General features: G+C 35.3%; 1 protein-coding gene across 18 annotated transcripts in view; it reads right to left on the reverse strand.

Annotated features, from left to right (window-relative positions):
• The window catches only part of SOX6 (SRY-box transcription factor 6), a 665863-nt gene that overhangs the window by 436371 nt on the left and 210775 nt on the right, over nt 1-18717 (reverse strand). The window lies entirely within an intron of this gene.

The following is an 18717-nucleotide window of genomic DNA, read 5'->3' on the forward strand; positions in this document are numbered from 1 at the left end:
TCCAAGCTGCTGCATTTCAATCCCTGAAGAGATAAGAGTATTGTCATGTTAACAAAGCTATTGGTAAAGTCACTTCAGTTCCTATGAAGTTCCTATCTGTGATCCTTTGTAATGCCAATTTCCTCAACTAAATACTTTCAGAAAACCATATAATGATGAAAGAACCCCACTAATATGAAAGAAACCAAATTGGAAAGTAATGTTGACCTAGAATCATAGAGATGACTGTTCTTGTTCTTTTCAGAGGTCAAGTTTAAAGAATGATTTTCACGTTATTCTAGGCCACATTTTAACTAGAAAATAAAAATTAAAAATAATTTTTTTAAGGTGTGAATGAAGAAACTTTACAAAGGCACTGTTAAGTATTGGAGTGGAAGCACTGTAGGAATTAGTCAGGGCCAGTTTAGACATTACTTCCAACCATCTGCATCAAATATGCTTCATTAAAACAGAACCATATGGAAAATAAGCTAGCAATTAACACAGTTTCTGCACTTGCCTCTAGTATAGTAGATTTCAAACTTTTAGTAAAACTGACTAAACAACTTCCATGTTGCTGCTCTGTAGGACTTGGCAGCAGTCCCTAGACTTTTCTCATCCTCCACACCAGGTCATTTCAAGATATTGCTGGGTTATTGAAATAGGCACATATGACAAAACATCAAGTATTTTGTTACCTTCCTTGCAGTTGGTATCAGCTATTAAAAGAAACTCAGGTACACTGAAATAATCAACCTCTCAAATAACTAATACTATGCTACAGAAAACACACCCACTTTTAACTTAAATACATCATATCAATGACCTTTATATTTGATAGTCCATGTCTCTTAACAATGGACATAGGATGTGATAATTAGTGTTTATTAGTATGCAGAACTTTTAGACATCAGGAACTCCAGTACAATGACCTTTGCAAAGAATAGACAAATGGTTTCATTATTGCCATTATCAGCAAATATCAAACTAAAGACAGAACATCATGTCAGGTACTAGTGAAACAAAGAGTAAGACATAGTTCTGGTTCAGATCAAATGGATATCTAACCAAAGTCTGGGGTAGGGGCTGCAAAGTCCATGGACCCTGAGATCATGTGCAAAATGCCAGGCATGTGCATGTTTTCTAGAAAGACTTCCAATAGTTTTCAAAAGGTTCTCTAAAGTCCATGACTTGACTGAACTCTACATCTGAAATTAATGATACACTCTATGTTAACTAATTGAATTTAAATAAAATAAGTTAAAATTTTTTTTTTATTTTAAAAAGAGTCCATGACTTGAACACAAATTAAGAATTTCTGCTTCTGGGGATCCCTGGGTGGCTCGACGGTTTAGCGCCTACCTTTGGCCCAGGGTGCAATCCTGGAGTCCCGGGATTGAGTCCCACGTCGGGCTCCCGGCATGGACCCTGCTTCTCCCTCCTCCTGTGTCTCTGCCTCTCTCTCTCTCTCTCTCTCTCTCTCTATGTCTATCATAAATAAATAAATCTTAAAAAAAAAAAAAGAATTCCTGCTTCTCACATGGAATTGCTTTTGTACACTGGTCTCCACTCACTTCGTACAGTTTGTCACAAGTAGTCAAACATATTTGATCATGATCTAAGGTTTAAAAAGAGAGAGAGAGAGAGAGTTCTGGTGGCTATCTCTCAGTGGCTTTATAATCTAGCTGGAGAGATTAAATATATGTGAGGTGATAAAAGCCTGGATGAGAATAACGGGAATTTTAAAAAAAAGAAAAAGAGAGGCACTTGGGTGGCTCAGCCAGTTCAGCGGCGGCCTTAGGCTCAGGTCATGATCCCAGGGTCCTGAGATTGAGCCCCACATCAGCTCTGCCCAGCAAGGAGCCTGTCTCTCCCTCTCCCTTTGCCGGCTGCTCCCTCCCATGGTTTCCCATCTTCCTCAGGGTAAAAGCTGAGGCACAGCCCTTGCAGTGGCTTAAATTTGGCATATTTTCATCATTCACACCATACAGATACACTGGTCCCCTTACTACTATTCCTCAAACTCATCAAGTGTACATCTATACATACCCCAGATATCTGCATGATTTCCTCTTTCACTTCTTTCTGACCTCAGCTCAAATATCACCTTATCCATGAGGCCTTACTTCATTTTATACAATAGCTAACTCTCCACCTCAGCACTCCATCCCTCCTTCATTCTACTTGGTGTTTCTTCACAGCACTTATCACCTTCTGACATACTCTATTTTACTTGCTTATTTGTTATTTTTTAATATCTCCCCTACTACCATTAGAATACAAACTTAATGAGAGCAGGGGTTTTGTTTTATTCACTGTTATATATCTATTGTCTCAAATAATACCTGGCACATGGTAAACACTTTATCTAAGATGATAATTTCCACAAAACAAGCCAGACAGATTTCCAAAATAAACAAGTTATACAGCTGGAAAAAAAATTAAAATAAAATTTCAAGTCATTTCATAATAACTATGCAAAATCCCATTGCCCCTTGGGTATTTCAGTCTACACTATAGTTAAGAAGATACATGGCTAAGAAATGCAAATATTCAAATTTATAAGCTAGATGAAAGAAACATGAGAAAGAAAAAAATGGAACAGGAGATTATAAGAGGAAAAAAAAGGAGGCACATATTTAACAACTAAGAAGCATACTAATGTTTACTGATGGCTTAAATTTACTAAATTTCTAGTGCTTGAATTGTCCCACTATGGCTCAGATTTCATGTAAAGTATACATCATAGATAACTTACTCAGTTTCTTACAGTCTATTTAGTTATGTAAAGCATTATGAGCATTTTTACATTTTTGCTATTGAAAGTACTAATGGTTCCGTCTGGATAGACCTTACCAAACCTTTCCTGAATTCTAATAATCATGAAGTTCTCTGTAGGAAATAAGGCGTGAGATCAGAAAGGGAAGAAAAAACAAATCATATTGTATTCAGAAACAAGGGAAAAGTGCTATTTAGGGATTTTCCCAAAAGGTCCCTTAGCAAACCAATTACCACGAAACCTTAATAATTATACTTTCTCTGTTTAACTGGCATTCATTTCATACATTTCAAACACTTTTTTCACTTTCCATCCCTCTACTCTAAGTCACAAATATAGTTAACTTCATTTGACAGACGTGAATAACTATATTTAATTAGCACTACTTTATTTAAGACAACTATCTGCACCCCACTCAGTGATTTAGGAACAATGAAAGGACATTAGCACCTTTTTAAAAGCTCTTTAAGGAACTTCAGGACTCATTATTAACTCAAAAGCATATGCCAAGTTAATTATAGTCAAAAGTAAAGTTGTGGAATTTTCTCCATTTAAGCCAAAGGATTCAAAAGTAATTTATAAATGAAACTGAAATAACATATGAATTGGCTGTTTACATGTTGTTACTTTGGAGGTTTTAAATTTTTAAAACAAATGTACTTAAAAGGTCAGTTTTTGATATCAGAGTTTAGATGTACTCAGTGATACAAGGTACCTTAATCAGAAATCCAATTTTACATTTGTCTTATTTTTTTAAATTGTAGCTTTCTACCAAAATATTTTTCTAGAAAATGGTTCCCAATCTCTGTGGTGATTAGAACCATCTATAGAATCTGTTTAGACAAAGATTCCAGGGCTTCAAGAGATTCTAATTCAGCAGGGATGGGGGCATCATGAATCGGCATTTTTAACAGCCACTCAAATCCTGCTAGTTATACAAGTAGTTAATCCAGTTAGGGGCACTCAAATTATACCTGGAGAAATAGAAAGCCCTAGTGGTAGCTATTTTCTACCAAGTCTTAACAAACTTCTCCCATAAATTCTAAATCCCAGTATATTTCATTTTATATCCATGATTTAAATATTCAAACTGTTTACTCAGTATACCTTCTGTGAGGGTGTGCAAACTAAAATTTAACTAAATTTAAAATTTAACTGAAATTCTAGATTCCAGTACATTTTGTTTTATATACATGCTTTAAATATTGAAATCATTTACTCAATTTATATTCTGTGAGGACCTTCTGTACAGCCAGCAGTCCTCTAATATTATAAGGTTTATAAAACTACCTAACTTATGCTTCAGGATTCAAAAATGATGTGTAGCTACCAATCACCTACAGGATGGTCCAAATTCTATCACACAAAGTCCTTCAAAATTTCATCATATCTGTTTCTCCAGTCTCAGGGCTCTCCACTTCCTCAAAAAAAGTATTAATGGTTTAATAATTTATTTGATGTTTTCCGTTTGCCAGGTACTATTGCCAGTAAATCTGTATAGAACATTATAAACAAATATTATTTGTTATATTTTTAAGTGGAACAACAGAGGATCAGAGCTTTACCCATGATCACAAAAGCAGTATAATATGAAGTCAAGATTCAAATTATGGTCTGTACATGTTCCAAAGTACATTCTCTTAATCATTAGATTTTTTTAAAAGAGATTTTACTTATTTACTTATGAGAGACACAGAGAGAGAGAGAGAGAGAGAGAGAGAGAGAGGCAGAGCCATGGGCTGAGGGAGAAGCAGGCTCCATGCAGGGAGCCCCATGTGGGACTCGATCCCGCGTCTCCAGGATCACGCCCTGAGCTAAAGGCAGGCGTTCAACCGCTGAGCGGCCCAGGCATCCCAATCATTAGATTTTAGTACACACTTTATAGTCCCTCATCCCAGTCATAAAAAATTAAATTGTAAGTCCTCACATATGCCATGATCTTCCATGTTTTCATGCTTTTGCCTATGGTTTTCCTGCTTCTGGGCATGTCCTTTTTAAATTCCCATACCCCAGTATTAAATGCTAGTATTAAAATGCTTCTTCTGTCCCTGGCATTATTCTAGGCATAAGAGACAGAATAGTGAACAAGACAGAGATTCAGCCATTATGGAGCTTACTTCTTTCGAGCTTCTACTCTTCTATCAAATACATGACTCAAAGTCACTTCTTTGATCAAATTTTCTTTACATGTCTTCTTTTAAAATTAATTTCTTCTTTTGTTGGCTCATAGCATCTTATAAAAACTTTCATCAACTGGATATCATATTGTACTATAATTATGAACCTATCTCATTTGCCCCTCTAACCTATAAGCTTTTTGACATTAAAAACTCTGCCCTATTTAGATTTGTATCCTCAGCCTTTAACAGAACATTAGGTTCATAAGCAAGTGCCCAAGAAATATTGGGTGAGTGAATAGAAAATGACATCAAATATTTGTCGAAGATGCCATCTCTATAGTCTATATAAATTTAACATTAAAAATAATCACTGGAGAGACACTATTTAGTTCATAAAATCATTCACAGAAAAAAATGGTAATCACAAATATTTAAAGATATATTTATTTCTTGGATGTTTTCTTAGTATTCAGGTTTATATTAGATGTTATATATTACATATGAGATGGTAACAATCCAACTTATAATAACAATCTAACTTTGAACAAGTTGCCATAAGTATATAACTATTTTCTGTTCAATATGTAAGATAAATAATAGTATTCATCACAGTTAACTTAGTTATTATTAATTGAGGACTCCTCTGCACAGCAGATGAAATTGCAAGAATTATTTCTTCAGCGTTCTATTGCAATAAGAAACAAAATGAATATTGATTAAAACTAAAGACATGAATACTAATAATTGTGCAGAGCACAAATGATTTGAATATGTATATTTATTTCTGTTAAAAATCACATAATTTTAAATGTAATCAAATTTAATTTCTTCAGAGGAAGGCTACAGTTTCAAGAACTGTAAAGGTAACCTTAGAATATACTTTATACTTATTTTTAATTGTTTGCTTTTATATATTTTGCAAATTCCAAATTATCTTTAAATTGTCTTTGTATAATTAGGTACTTATCTACATAAAACACCAACTTAGAGGCTAACAGCCAAATCATGCAATATGTATGCAAGTTTCCCTTTAAGAATATGAACCATGTATAATACAGTCTATTAGTTGTAGGATCATAGAATTTTAGATCTAGAAGGAAATCTTTTTCAACACTTTCATTTTAAAGATGAAGAAATTTGGTGTTGAAAAGGTGAGCTAATCAACATTTTGGTTAGCCTTTTAAATTTTCAGTGAGTCCTTCCCCATAAGAAAAAGGGGTTTTTTAAACTTTTATTTAAATCAATTTAGTTAACACATACTGTATTATTAGTTTCAGGGGTAGAATTTAATGATCCATCAATTGTATATAACACCCAGTGCTCATTACATCAAGTGCCCTCCTTAATGCTCATCATCCAATTATCCCAACTTCCATTCTCCTCCCCTCCAACAACCCTGTTTGTTTCCTATATTTAAGAGTCTCTTGTGGTTTGCCTCCCTCTCAGTTTTTATCTTATTTTATTTTTCCTTCCTTTCCCCTTGTTTGTTTTGTGTCTTAAATTCCACATATGAGTGAAATCATATGGTATTTGTCTTTCTCTGACTTATTTTGCTTAGCATAATACCTCCAAGTTCCATCCACATTATTGCAAATGGCAAGATTTCATTCTTTTTGATGGCTGAATAAGATGTAGAGATAGAGATATAGACCACCTGTTCTTTAACCATTCATCTGTGATGGACATCTGAGCTTTTCCCATATTTTAGCTATTATGGACATTGCTGCTATGAATATTGGGGTGAATGTGCCCCTTCAAGTAATTATTCTTGTATCCTTTGGATACATATCTACTGGTGCAATTGCTGAGTCATAGGGTAATTGGTTTTTTTTTGTAACTTGTTGAGGAACCTCCATACTACTTTCTAGAGCGACTGCACCAGTCTGCAATACCACCAACAGTGTAAGAGGGTTCTCCTTTCTCTGCATCCTCGACAACATCTGTTGTTTCCTGAGTTGTTCATTTTAGCCAGTCCTACTGGTGCAAGGTAGCAACTCATTGTGGTTTTGATTTGAATTTCCATGATGCCGAGTGATGTGGAGCATTTTTCATGTATCTGTTAGGCATTTATATATCCTCTTTGGAGAAATGTCTGTTCGTGTCTTCTGCCCATTTCCTGGCTGGATTCTGCCCATTTCTTGACAAGATCTTGGATACCAGCCCTTTATCTGATGTCATTTGTGAATATCATCTCACATTCCATAGATTACCTTTTAGTTCTGTTGAATATTTCTTGTGCTGTAGAAAAGCTTTATATCATGATGAACTCCCAACAGTTCATTTCTGCTTTTGTTTCTCTTGCCATTGGAGACACATCTAGCAAGAAGTTGCTGCAGTCGAGGTCAAAGAAGTTGCTGCCTGTGTTCTTTTTCTAGGATTTTGATGTATTCATGTATCACACTTAGGTCTTTCATCCATTTGAGTTTACTTTTGTGTATTGTTTAAGGAAGTGGTCCAGTTTCACTCTTCTGTATGTGGCTGTCCAATTTTCCCAGCACCATTTATTGAAGAGACTGTCTCTTTTCCATTGTATATTCTTTCTCATTTTGTCAAAGATAGTTGACCACAGAGTTGAGGATCCAAAAAAAAAAGTCTTTTAAAACACTTATCATTGCTCTTCTCTCCTCCCATCTTAATAATATGATTCAGTTGACAGACTAGTTCAAGATATGTTGATTATGCAGCTTATTACTAAATTAAACAAGCCAAAGGCACACACTAAGAAAGAAAACCATAAAATATTTAAAGTAACAAGGAAAACAGGAGTGAATAAGTAGCCTTTGGATCATCAAAATAACCACTAATTATTATAGATCCATTCAGCAAACTTATTTTACTTCACACTTAATATATGCAAGTTGCTTCCCTAGACATAACAGATGACCAAAAATACCTAAGGCATGATCCCAGTCTTCAAATCATTTTCAGTAGCTAACCCCAATCCACCTTTCCAAGTCTACAGATTTCCTATATAGAACATCTTCTCTTAAAAACAATGCCCTACTCCCCACTCATCAAATACCTTGTATTTTCAGAAATGTACAACTTGAGTCATGCCTTACTTCCTATCTATAATGTTTCTTCATCCCTTGTAAGATACGTTACTCAGACTTCACAGGTAACATCAAATTCAACCTATTCCTTAATGCTTTCTCTAATCTCTTATTTGGCATTTATCGCACACTGGTTTTCATTTTAAATCATTCATATGTTGTCCTTAGTTATCAAACAGATTATAATCTCCTGGAGGGTAAGGACAATTTATACTTCTCTGTAAATCCAGAAAGGCTCCTCATCTTTTACATTCTATGGTACAGAGAGAAAATGTTAAGATTTATATGACATGCTGGAGGAGACTCTCAAGGATGCTAATGGCCAGAGGTGCTTATCCCGACCTGCCACCCCATATTTTACTTGACACCTTTAAGGCTGGAGGGATCCATACCTTGGAACATTTGTAATCCAAAGAAGAAACTTTGCACAGCACACCAGTTGAGAAGCTGTGTCCCACGGTCCCTATCATGGTTATCTGCCACAGTAGGTACTCAACAAATATTTCTTGAATTAACATAAAATACATGGAATGTACTGCTGACATTAGAAGACTAAGTGAGCAAATTAAATGTCAGACCTCAACTAGAAACAGCATGACAAATGTTAGCTTCATATATCAAAAACTCCAAGTTTGGATGCCTGGGTGGCTCAGTGGTTGAGCGTCTGCCTTCGGCTCAGGCCATGATCCTGGGGTTCCAGGGTCAAGTCCAGCATCGGGCTCCCTGAAGGAGCTTGCTTCTCCCTCTGCCTATGTGTCTGCCTTCTCTCTGTGTCTCTCATGAATAAATAAATCTTAAAAAAAAAAAAAAAACTCCAGGTTACCCAAATTCTATCTGCAGAATTAATGAACAAATAAAACTACAGTAGGGGAGATATGCTTAAAAAGTGGCTCAGAGTTGTATTGGGTTTAAAGATAAAGTAATCTATAAATACCTATTGTTATAAATTGGATTATATCCCCCCAACAAAAAAGATATGTTTGAGCCCTAATCCTCAATACCTCAGAATGCAACTTTATTTGAACGTAGTTGCAGATAAAATTAGCTAAATGAAGATGAGGTCATACGGAGCATAGTGGGCTCTTAATCTAATATGACTGCAGCCCTTATAAGTAGACAGCCACATGAAGACACAGAGACACAGGAAGAACATCATGGGACAATGAAGGCAGAGAATGGAGTTATGCAGCTGCAAGTCAAGGCATTCCAGCCACTGCCATCAAGCCTCCAGAAGCTAGAGAGAAAGAACAAAGGAAGTGCAAGTGTAGCCACTGGCAACACCTTGATTTTGGATTTCTACCCTCCTGAACTGTGAGAGAATAATTTTCTATTGTTTAAGCCACTTAGTTTGTGGTACTTTGTTACAGCAGCCCTAGGAAATGAATAATCTATCAAAAATATCTTTGAGCAAAACTATTTCAAGCAGTAGGAAATCTTCTTCTCCCTCTTTTCTTCTTTCAGCTTTCTTCCTCCCTTTTCTTTCTTCCTGATTGCTCCCTTTATTTACATCAACAATTGTGTTCTCCCTATGTTAACATTTTAAAAGAGGACCTATGTCAATGGTCTCTCTAACATTAAGGGATTGTTCCATCCCTTTGCTCCTTAAGCCACCAACCTTTGTTGAAAGTATTCTACTGTTTTGCAACTACTTCCTGATCATCATCTTCACACCTCAGTCCTCTGCCTTTTAGCTTCTGGCCTCACCTATAAGCTTCTATTGACAGATCCTCATTTTTCTAAAATTCTCAGCAGTATTTGACACTGTTGGTCATTTTTTTTTTTTTTAAGTAGAATCCAGGCTACTTAAAAAACTCATGACCCAGAGATCAAGAGTTGCATGCTCTACCAAGGGAACCAGCCAGTTGCCCCAGTCTCTTCTTCTCCTTTGACTTCTAGGATGTAAAAACTTTTCTATTTATTATTCTTTGCTTATTATTTTATCATTCTTTCATTGTCCCCCTCTCCCTCTCCTTCTTGAGATATCACATAATTCCGTGGTTGTAACTATCACTCCTTTACAGATAATTTCCAAATCTACATTTCTGCCCAGAATTCTTTTATAGTTGCACTTCTACACAGTATAATTTCATGGGTAAAGGCATAGTATCACAGGGGTGCCCGGGTAGCACAGTTGGTTAAGCATCTGACTCATGGTTTTGGTTCAGATCATGATCTCAGGGTTGTGAGATCGAGCCCCAACTGGGTTCTGCACTCAACATTTAGTCTGCTTGAGATCCTTTCTCCCTCTCCCTCTGTCCATCCCATTTGTGCTCTCCTCTCTAACATAAATCTTAAAAAAGTAAAAAGAGAGCATAACATCACATAAATCTAATTTTAAGTGACAGTTCTGTCACCTACAGTTCTGAAACTTTAGGCAAGGTATTTAACCTGTCTCAGGTCCCTTACATAAAATAGGATTGATAGCAATAATATCTACTTTACCTGGTTGTTAAAAAGATTAAATGAGAAAATGCCTTCTAGGTAGTGATTTATACTGTGCTTCTTCAATAGAAAGTTTTCAGTAAATGTCACTCTGCTATCATTTTAACTATTTGAAAGCTCCACATACTGGTCCAACTAGCACCTTAAATTTAATATGTAGGAAATCACCACACCTTGTGCCCTACCCCCCATATTATTATCCTTTCATAGAATCTTAACCTTCTCTGTGAACCAAGCATAAAATCTGGTCAAAACTACGAGCTTATTTAAGAATGTTAGGACTTACAAATTGTCTCCTGAACTATTTTGAAGTAAAAAATAAATCTTATTCTACCCAGTATTATAGTCATTATGTTTTCCCATATCCCTACACCCAACACCCACCAGATTGTAAACTCTGTGAGAGTAGAAACATTTTGTATACTGTATAGAACCTAAAAGGGAGCCTTACATGTTCTACTTGTTCAAAGACTATATCTGCTTAGTTAAAATAAGACTGAAGCTCTTAAATGTAGCTAGACTCCCAAGCTAGGTTTAAAGATCAGCTAGTCTAATTTCTTCCTCACTTTCTCTTAAGGAAGCCTCATGATCCCATTCATAATAATAAAGAGAGTCAACAAATATTGGTTGAAATTCAGAACCCACAGCATTCTATTACACACACATACATACACACAAATAGCAATAACTAATGTTCAGTGAAGGCTTAGTATGTGACAGGCACTGTTTAAAGCACTTGGTATATTAAATTATTCATTCCCTCACCTATTTACTATGTAATTGTAGACAAAGTACTTAACTTCTCTGTGCTTAGTTCCCTCATCAATAAAATAAAATGTTTTTATTTATAAATATATTTATATTCATAAATTACAGTAGCTACCTCTGAGTTGTAGTTTTACATAAGACATGCACATAAAGTGATTAGCACAGTACCTGGCATATAGCATATGCTTAGTAAATGTTATTTGTTTTTGTTAGTGTAAAAATACGAACATATGTGAGTATAGAGAAAATCTTGTTCTAAACTATAGTAATCAGTAAACAAAACTGAGTAAGTTGGCAAATGAATGAAAATGCTTTTTGAAACATACTGATGTAAAAGGAAAGTATCAGTGAGTTTAATGGGGGCCATAAATCAAGTATGGGCCTTTTAGAAGTATCCTTGTGTTTGTGTGTGTGCCTATGTGTGTGTACATATATATATACACATACATATTTATGTGTACACACACATACATACACATACAAAATAAATAATAAATTCCAACTTATCTATTTAAATAAAATTTAACATACATATCAAATTTCTTTGATTCAAATAAAAAATACATAGAATAAGTTTAACATATTTTTCTGGATATTAACTTGACATTATAGTAAAAACTTTTTAAAAATTAAAATGACTAGGGGCACCTGGGTAGCTCAGTGGTTAAGCATCTGTCTGCCTTTGGCTCAGGTTGTGATCCCAGAATCCTGGGATCAAGTCCCGCATCAGGCACCCCACCCCACAAGGAGCCTGCTTCTCCCTCTGCCTATGTCTCTGCCTCTCTTTGTGTCTCCCATGAATAACGATATAAAATCTTCTAATAAAAAAATTAAAATGACTAAAAACTGAGCCTAAGTAATATTTGAAAAGGAAGAATTTCAAAATTGGGGACTATGGACTTCTTTTCATTTATTTTGCTGGACCAGTGATTGCAGCATCCTGATGGAAGCACATAAAAATGTTTGCAGTCTCTTTCCCAAAAAGAGCTTGGAACTAGGTACATACATCATAGCACATATAAGTAGCTTATTTTAACCTGTTCAAAACTTTTTTTATTTAAATTCAATTAGCTGAAGGGGAGGTGGGCAGGGGGTTGGGGTGACTGGGTGATGGGCACTGAGGGGGGCACTGGCGGGATGAGAACTGGGTGTTATGCTATATGTTGGCAAATTGAACTCCAATAAATTTTTTTTTAAATTTCAATTAGCTAACATATAGTACATCATTAGTTTCAGATGTAGAGTTCAATAATTCATCAGCTGCATATAACATCCAGTGCTCCTCACATCATGTGCCCTCCCTAATGACTGTCACCCAATTACCCCATCCACCCACCTACCTCCTCTCCAGCAACCCTCAGTTTGTTTCCTATCATTAAGAGTCTCTCACGGTTTGTCTCCCTCTCTGATGACTTCCCATTCAGTTTTCCCTCCCTTTCCCTATGATCCTCTATGCTGTTTCTTATATTCCACATATGAATGAAACTCATATAATTGTCTTTCTCTGATTGACTTACCTCACTCAGCATATTATACCCTCCAGTTCCATCCACATCAATGTAACTGGTAAGTATTCATCCTATGACCATCTTTTCTGATGACTATTATTCCACTGTGTATATACATACATATATACACACACACATACACACATAATGTATCCATTCATCTTTATCCATTCATCTTTCAATGGACATCTTGGCTCTTTCCAGGGTTTGGCTGTTGTGGACATTGCTGGTATAAACATTGAGGTGCATGTGCCCCTTCGGATCATTACATGTGTATCTCAATCAGTTTGATTTAAATGATGTATCTGGCTCTGAAAATTATCTGGTCTAGTAGAGACAGGCTCTAATCTAGCCTCTGTCTCTGGTCTTTGGTGCTAATTCCTCCATAATTTCAGTGAGGAAAAAAAAGGAAAAGAAAGAAAAAAGAAGGGCCAGATGGGCAATAGATTTCCCTTCTTACCCTAGAGCACAAAGGAGAACTTCGTGATCAGGAAATCTTTAGCAACTTGTATAGTCTTGTGGTCTAAGATGGGACAACCTGGCCTCCTCTTTACTCCCGACCTTTTGCATCTCCTACCCTTACAAAGGGACACAGAAATAACCTTACCTTGACGAGAACATGAGAGAGGGATGTGTAATTGAATAGGAAGAAGCATGTTGCTATGTTCCCTTGCCACCCCTAAAAGTTCAAGACTGCCAAGACATACCAATAAAGAAGTCTCTTCTCCTCAGTTTCCAATCAAAAGAAGCCTACTTCTTCCTTTGGTTTAGTATAAAGGAAAGCTAAGACAGAGCAGTCTAAGTATGTTTCCTCCTGTTCATAATCTAAATCTGACAGTAGCACCCAGTAGATTGATGGTGAGCATAAAATTTTATCTAGCAGCTGAATGGTCAGTGGAAAAAATATGGTATTAATTAATTAATATTAATGCTATTTATCAGAACAATTATTTATTTACCATTCACATTTCTCTTATTTAAGTTAAAATTTAAAGAGAATATAATATAGAGATACAAAAACAGATAAACAAAGAACCTTGATTACTGCTACTCCAAACACAATTCTATTTCTTTTATTTAAGTTTAATTGTATTTCTACCTTCTATTTTAAGTAGAATCTCATGCATTCACTTGTTAATTATTTTTTTTTTTAATTTATGATAGTCACACAGAGAGAGAGAGAGAGAGGGAGAGGCAGAGACACAGGCAGAGGGAGAAGCAGGCTCCATGCACCGGGAGCGCGACGTGGGATTCGATCCCGGGTCTCCAGGATCGCGCCCTGGGCCAAAGGCAGGCGCCAAACCGCTGCACCACCCAGGGATCCCTCACTTGTTTATTATAACAATAAATGGTCAATATGCAATGGCATTTATCAAGTGCTAACTGAAACAAAGGAACTGTATCAGAGCTGGGACAAATGATTGCCCTGATTAGAGAAGTGTATAATGACTAATTTTATAAAGAAGATTACATATAAAGGGACAAGTATTAGGAAGTTATTTTTGTTATTCCTCTAAAAATACCACATAGACCTATGAAGGAGTTCAAATGACCCACATGAGTAAGTCATGCACCTCATATGGCCAATAGCACCAATAAATAGCTTTAACCCCTTATCTCCTGGGGTATAGCTACATTTTTCTAGACAGGTTCAGAACCTGAGATTCTTATTCCATAAATATTATTCACAAACTGACTTTTCATAGTATCACTGCTATATAATAAACTGAATCTTCACAACTGAAATTTACAGCAGGGGCAGCAGAGTGTATAGTAAGTAGTCTTTTCACAGCAAGATTGGCCCAATAATTCCTACACTATATAATTTCAGTTAAAGCTGCTAAGCATAGACTATAATTAAGTTAACATTCAAGACTTTACTACACCTCTCTATAAAGTATAAATACAATTTGGCATACAACTGGTATTTCTGAAGTGTGTGGATTCTGTGTCATCCCTACAGTTGAACTATCCATTGCACATTCTAAGTTCCATACATAGACACCAGGCACTGAAGGAAACAGGAAATATTATGCTAACATGACTATAGTATTGATGAATAAAAAAACATAACCCCAAGGCTAAGCTGCCAAATAAGTAGTGAATTAATTTCTGTAAAGTACTCCAATATTACAAAGGTGTGTTGAAAGGTGTCTGCTCATGTTTCAAATTAAACGCACTGCTGGTCAGCATTAGCACCTCAGCTTTGAACACCAGCCATTTGCCTATAACACTTCAGGGGCTAGGAAAAACGGATTTGCCGTTCACACTGGAATAATTAGAACATGTCAGGAAGAATTAATTTCCTCATTTTTCAAAAGGATACACAGAAATTACCATGTTATTATATGACAGGGTCCCTTGGAGAATTATATTAAATTTAATTTCTAGCGCAGCCCACACAACAAATTAAAGTCATAAATAAGATGGAAAGAAGCGGGACGCAGAGCATATGTTTATGGCAATGAGTGAAGCCAAGGGACCAGAAACAACTATCTTCATTTCATTTTATTTAAATCAGCCAGACACTGTGTATCTGAATGACAGCACTTGTTAATGGTGCTGAGATTATAGGCTCCTTAATTTTAGAAAACAGAAGCAGTCAGTCAGTGTCTGAAATAGTACATTTCCTACAATGCAAAAATTAGTATAAATTTACTTCCCTTTCAAGTCCATTCCTTTTTGCCCCACAGCAAGTTTAACAGAGATAAACTTATTTTTAATAATACTGTTTCTCTCTTTGTCTTCTCTTTGGGCAATTTTCTTAGGTCAAAAAAAAGCAGGGGGGTAGTGAAACATAAGAGTCACCAGGATAAGTAAAACTTGCAAAACATAGTGTTTGTCCAAAATACAAGTTCCTGCTCCATCTTGTAAATACATCTACCAATTCAGAGCTTAGAGACAAAATGCTCTCAAGAAGTTAAATTAAAAATATTTTTCTTACATCACCTATCAAATTGGAATGAAACTGCTAAAGATATTGTCCAACCACCCTAAAAGCACTACTAGACTTTTTAGCTATTCATTAAGCCCTAATATGTGTATGGAATAGAGAAGATTATATAGAGGCCACTAAGAATATAGCCTCCACTTACAGCCAGCACTTCCCTGCTTCCTTCTCCCCCTGCTTAGTCACTCCTCAAGTATTGTCTCTTTCTCTTCCACCTCAGCCAGTCATGGACAATTAAGAAAGGATTCTTACTTATGGTCGTATCACCTGAACTGAAATCAGCTCAAGCTTAGCATTAAAAAATTGATAAAACTTTAACAAATATATTATAAAATATTAATGATATTATTGACTCCCTTCCTTCTCCTTGTACATATATGTACACTTTTGCTATTTAAGTCATGGGTAAAACAACCATACTGGTAGCAATGACTCTCTTCACTTTTTCCTATATACTATAAAAAGATTCAAGTGTCCTATAGAAATTAATGTTCTTGTATAGAGAAGTTAAAACCTTCTCCAACATAAGGCTAGGCATTTTAGACCTACCAGCAATCCAAATGCTCCAAACACCAATCATCAAAACAAATTATATTGTGTTATTTGCCCATTAAAAATTTCCTAAGAATGCATAATTATATTGTCTCTTAACATGAAATATGCTCAATGTATAGCAAATACAAAAAGAAAAATAAAGACATTTTAAGGAGTGATGTTTAAAAAAACTAAAATCGTAAAGTAAAAGCAATGAAAAAAACTCTCATGAAAGAGAGTCATTGATAATTTAGCTAAGTTTTTTCTCCTTCCAATATAGATTTAATTTCCACATATTCAACCTACAGATTCTATATCATAAATGTTAAGATACTCATAGCCCCAGAAACATGCTGGCATTTTATCATGCTTAATAACTGAAGACATTCTTAAGGTGAAAAAGGAGTTTGTACACTTTAAGAAATGACTGTCATGAAACTGAGCACTCCCTTGGGTGCAACAAACTTTAAATAATTTGTGAATCAATTAACTGGCGACTCTCTTCATAACACAGATTTCACACTCCCAGGTCACTGCATTATCAGCCTGATACGAATCATAACATTTTGGAGAAAAGTTCATAATTGAAATCATTAATTAATTTAACAGGACTTTTAGTTATGCATTGCATTAAATAGCTGTAAAGGAGCAGAGATTAATTAGTTGTTTCTCTGACAATTTTCACTGCTGCTATTACTTGGTGGAAAACTTTTCAACTTGTAAGGCACATCATGCTCTCTATAATCTGGTAGTGACCTACTGAAGCAATTTAAAGTTGAAGGAACTCTAATTTCTTTAAAATGAAGTCTGGAACCTCTGAGGTGTTTCTCTGGATGAAAAAAAAAAATAAATGAAAAATAACATTGTAAAGCCTGACCTTCTCTTTATGTGAAAATGAAACTTGCATCTGGAATAAAGTCTTAAAAGTACATATCATAAGTAGTTTACATAAATGAGGAAACCAAAGCTATACCCATCTAACATTTTCCTGCAGCTAGCAAGATATGCATTCATATATTTTGCATATTCTACTTTTCATCTTAAAAATAGAAATAAAAACTATTAACCAAAAATAAACTGTATTTATGTTAGCACCCATTGTGTATACTTCTTAGGATTTAGTCATTTGACTGACCTATAAGTTGTGTAGCAAATCTACTGGTAGATAAAGTATAGGTAAGTTCAAAAAGCAACTCAGAAAGGACCATTTTAAGGAAAAGTGACAAGCAACTCTTTCTCTTTTTTTAAAGATTTTATTTATTTATTCATGAGAGACACAGAGGGAGAAGCAGACTTCCTGTGGGGAGCTTGATGTGGGACTCAATCCCAGGACCCCAGGATCACGACCTGAGCCAAAGGCAGACGTTCAACCACTGAACCACCCAGGTGCGCCACAACTCTTTCAATAAATCATTCTACACCACTTCCATATCTTGTCACTCTGCACAATTTCTTCACTTTAACAAATATCTTAATATCTTGTTTGCTATAGTAAAGGCACTTAAAGGTGTATCATAGAAAGTCTAATAAATTGGGTAATTTCCTAGAAAAATCCACATCTCACTGAAATTAATTAGTTGAAATTAAACATCTCCAGGTTCATATCAGGAAATAATCAATTGCACCAGCAAAAACCCTCAAGTGTATTTCTTCCATCTAATTCCTTTCCCCATACCCTCAGTTCCACATGTGGCAATGATACTGAATTTTTACAATTCTCACAATATGCCAGGCCCCTTTAATGTCTAGGTGCTTTTTACAAGTGCTATTCTCTGGATAAAAATTATATCTTCACATGACCTCTAAGCAACTCCATATTACTCCTTTCAGAAGCAATTCCAATGTTAACCTACTCAATGAAGCCCTAAGTTCTCTCTGGAAAATTTCAAATTCTATGTAACTTACTTCAATCATATCTCAATTCTAAGACTAATATGTTATTATATTTTCTCTCTACCTGTCTCTCCATTAGATTTTAGGCTACTTAACAGTTGGCTCTAGCATGCTATTCACATTTAAATCTCATACATGTGTATCTGGAACATATTAAGCCCTCAGTAAATGTCTGTTGAGTTTTTCTTTTAAAGAATATGCACATATTTATTTCCACATTTCATTTCAATAATATTTATTAAGCATCTGTTATAAATCAACCACAGCGTTAGGTGCTTGACAAAATCACCAAAAATTTTTAAGGTAAAAAAGATAAAAGATAAGTCCTCTACCTTTTACCTTACCTGTTGTTGTTTTTTTAAACATTTGACCTTACCTATTTTTTTATTTTATTTAAAAATTGGTCATTATTCTCTACTGAAACTTGAAGTGAGAATGCAAGAAATAGAAACTGAAATTAAAAAAAAAAAAGAAACTGAAATTTATGTCATTTTAGGATATCTTTTGTCATCAAAGACCCTTTGCATCAAAAGATCCCTCTCCCAGGAGTCAAATTATATGAACATGTTAAAAATAGTTTATGCCTGTGGTTCTATGAAGGCTCCCTTATCTAGTCAATATACATATAAGTAAACTAGGATAAGAAGTGTTTTCTCACTTGAGCAGAAGTATGAATCATTGTCTTTTCTGA

This window comes from Canis lupus, chromosome 21 (genome assembly GCF_003254725.2).
Source record: "Canis lupus dingo isolate Sandy chromosome 21, ASM325472v2, whole genome shotgun sequence".
NCBI lineage: Eukaryota > Metazoa > Chordata > Mammalia > Carnivora > Canidae > Canis > Canis lupus.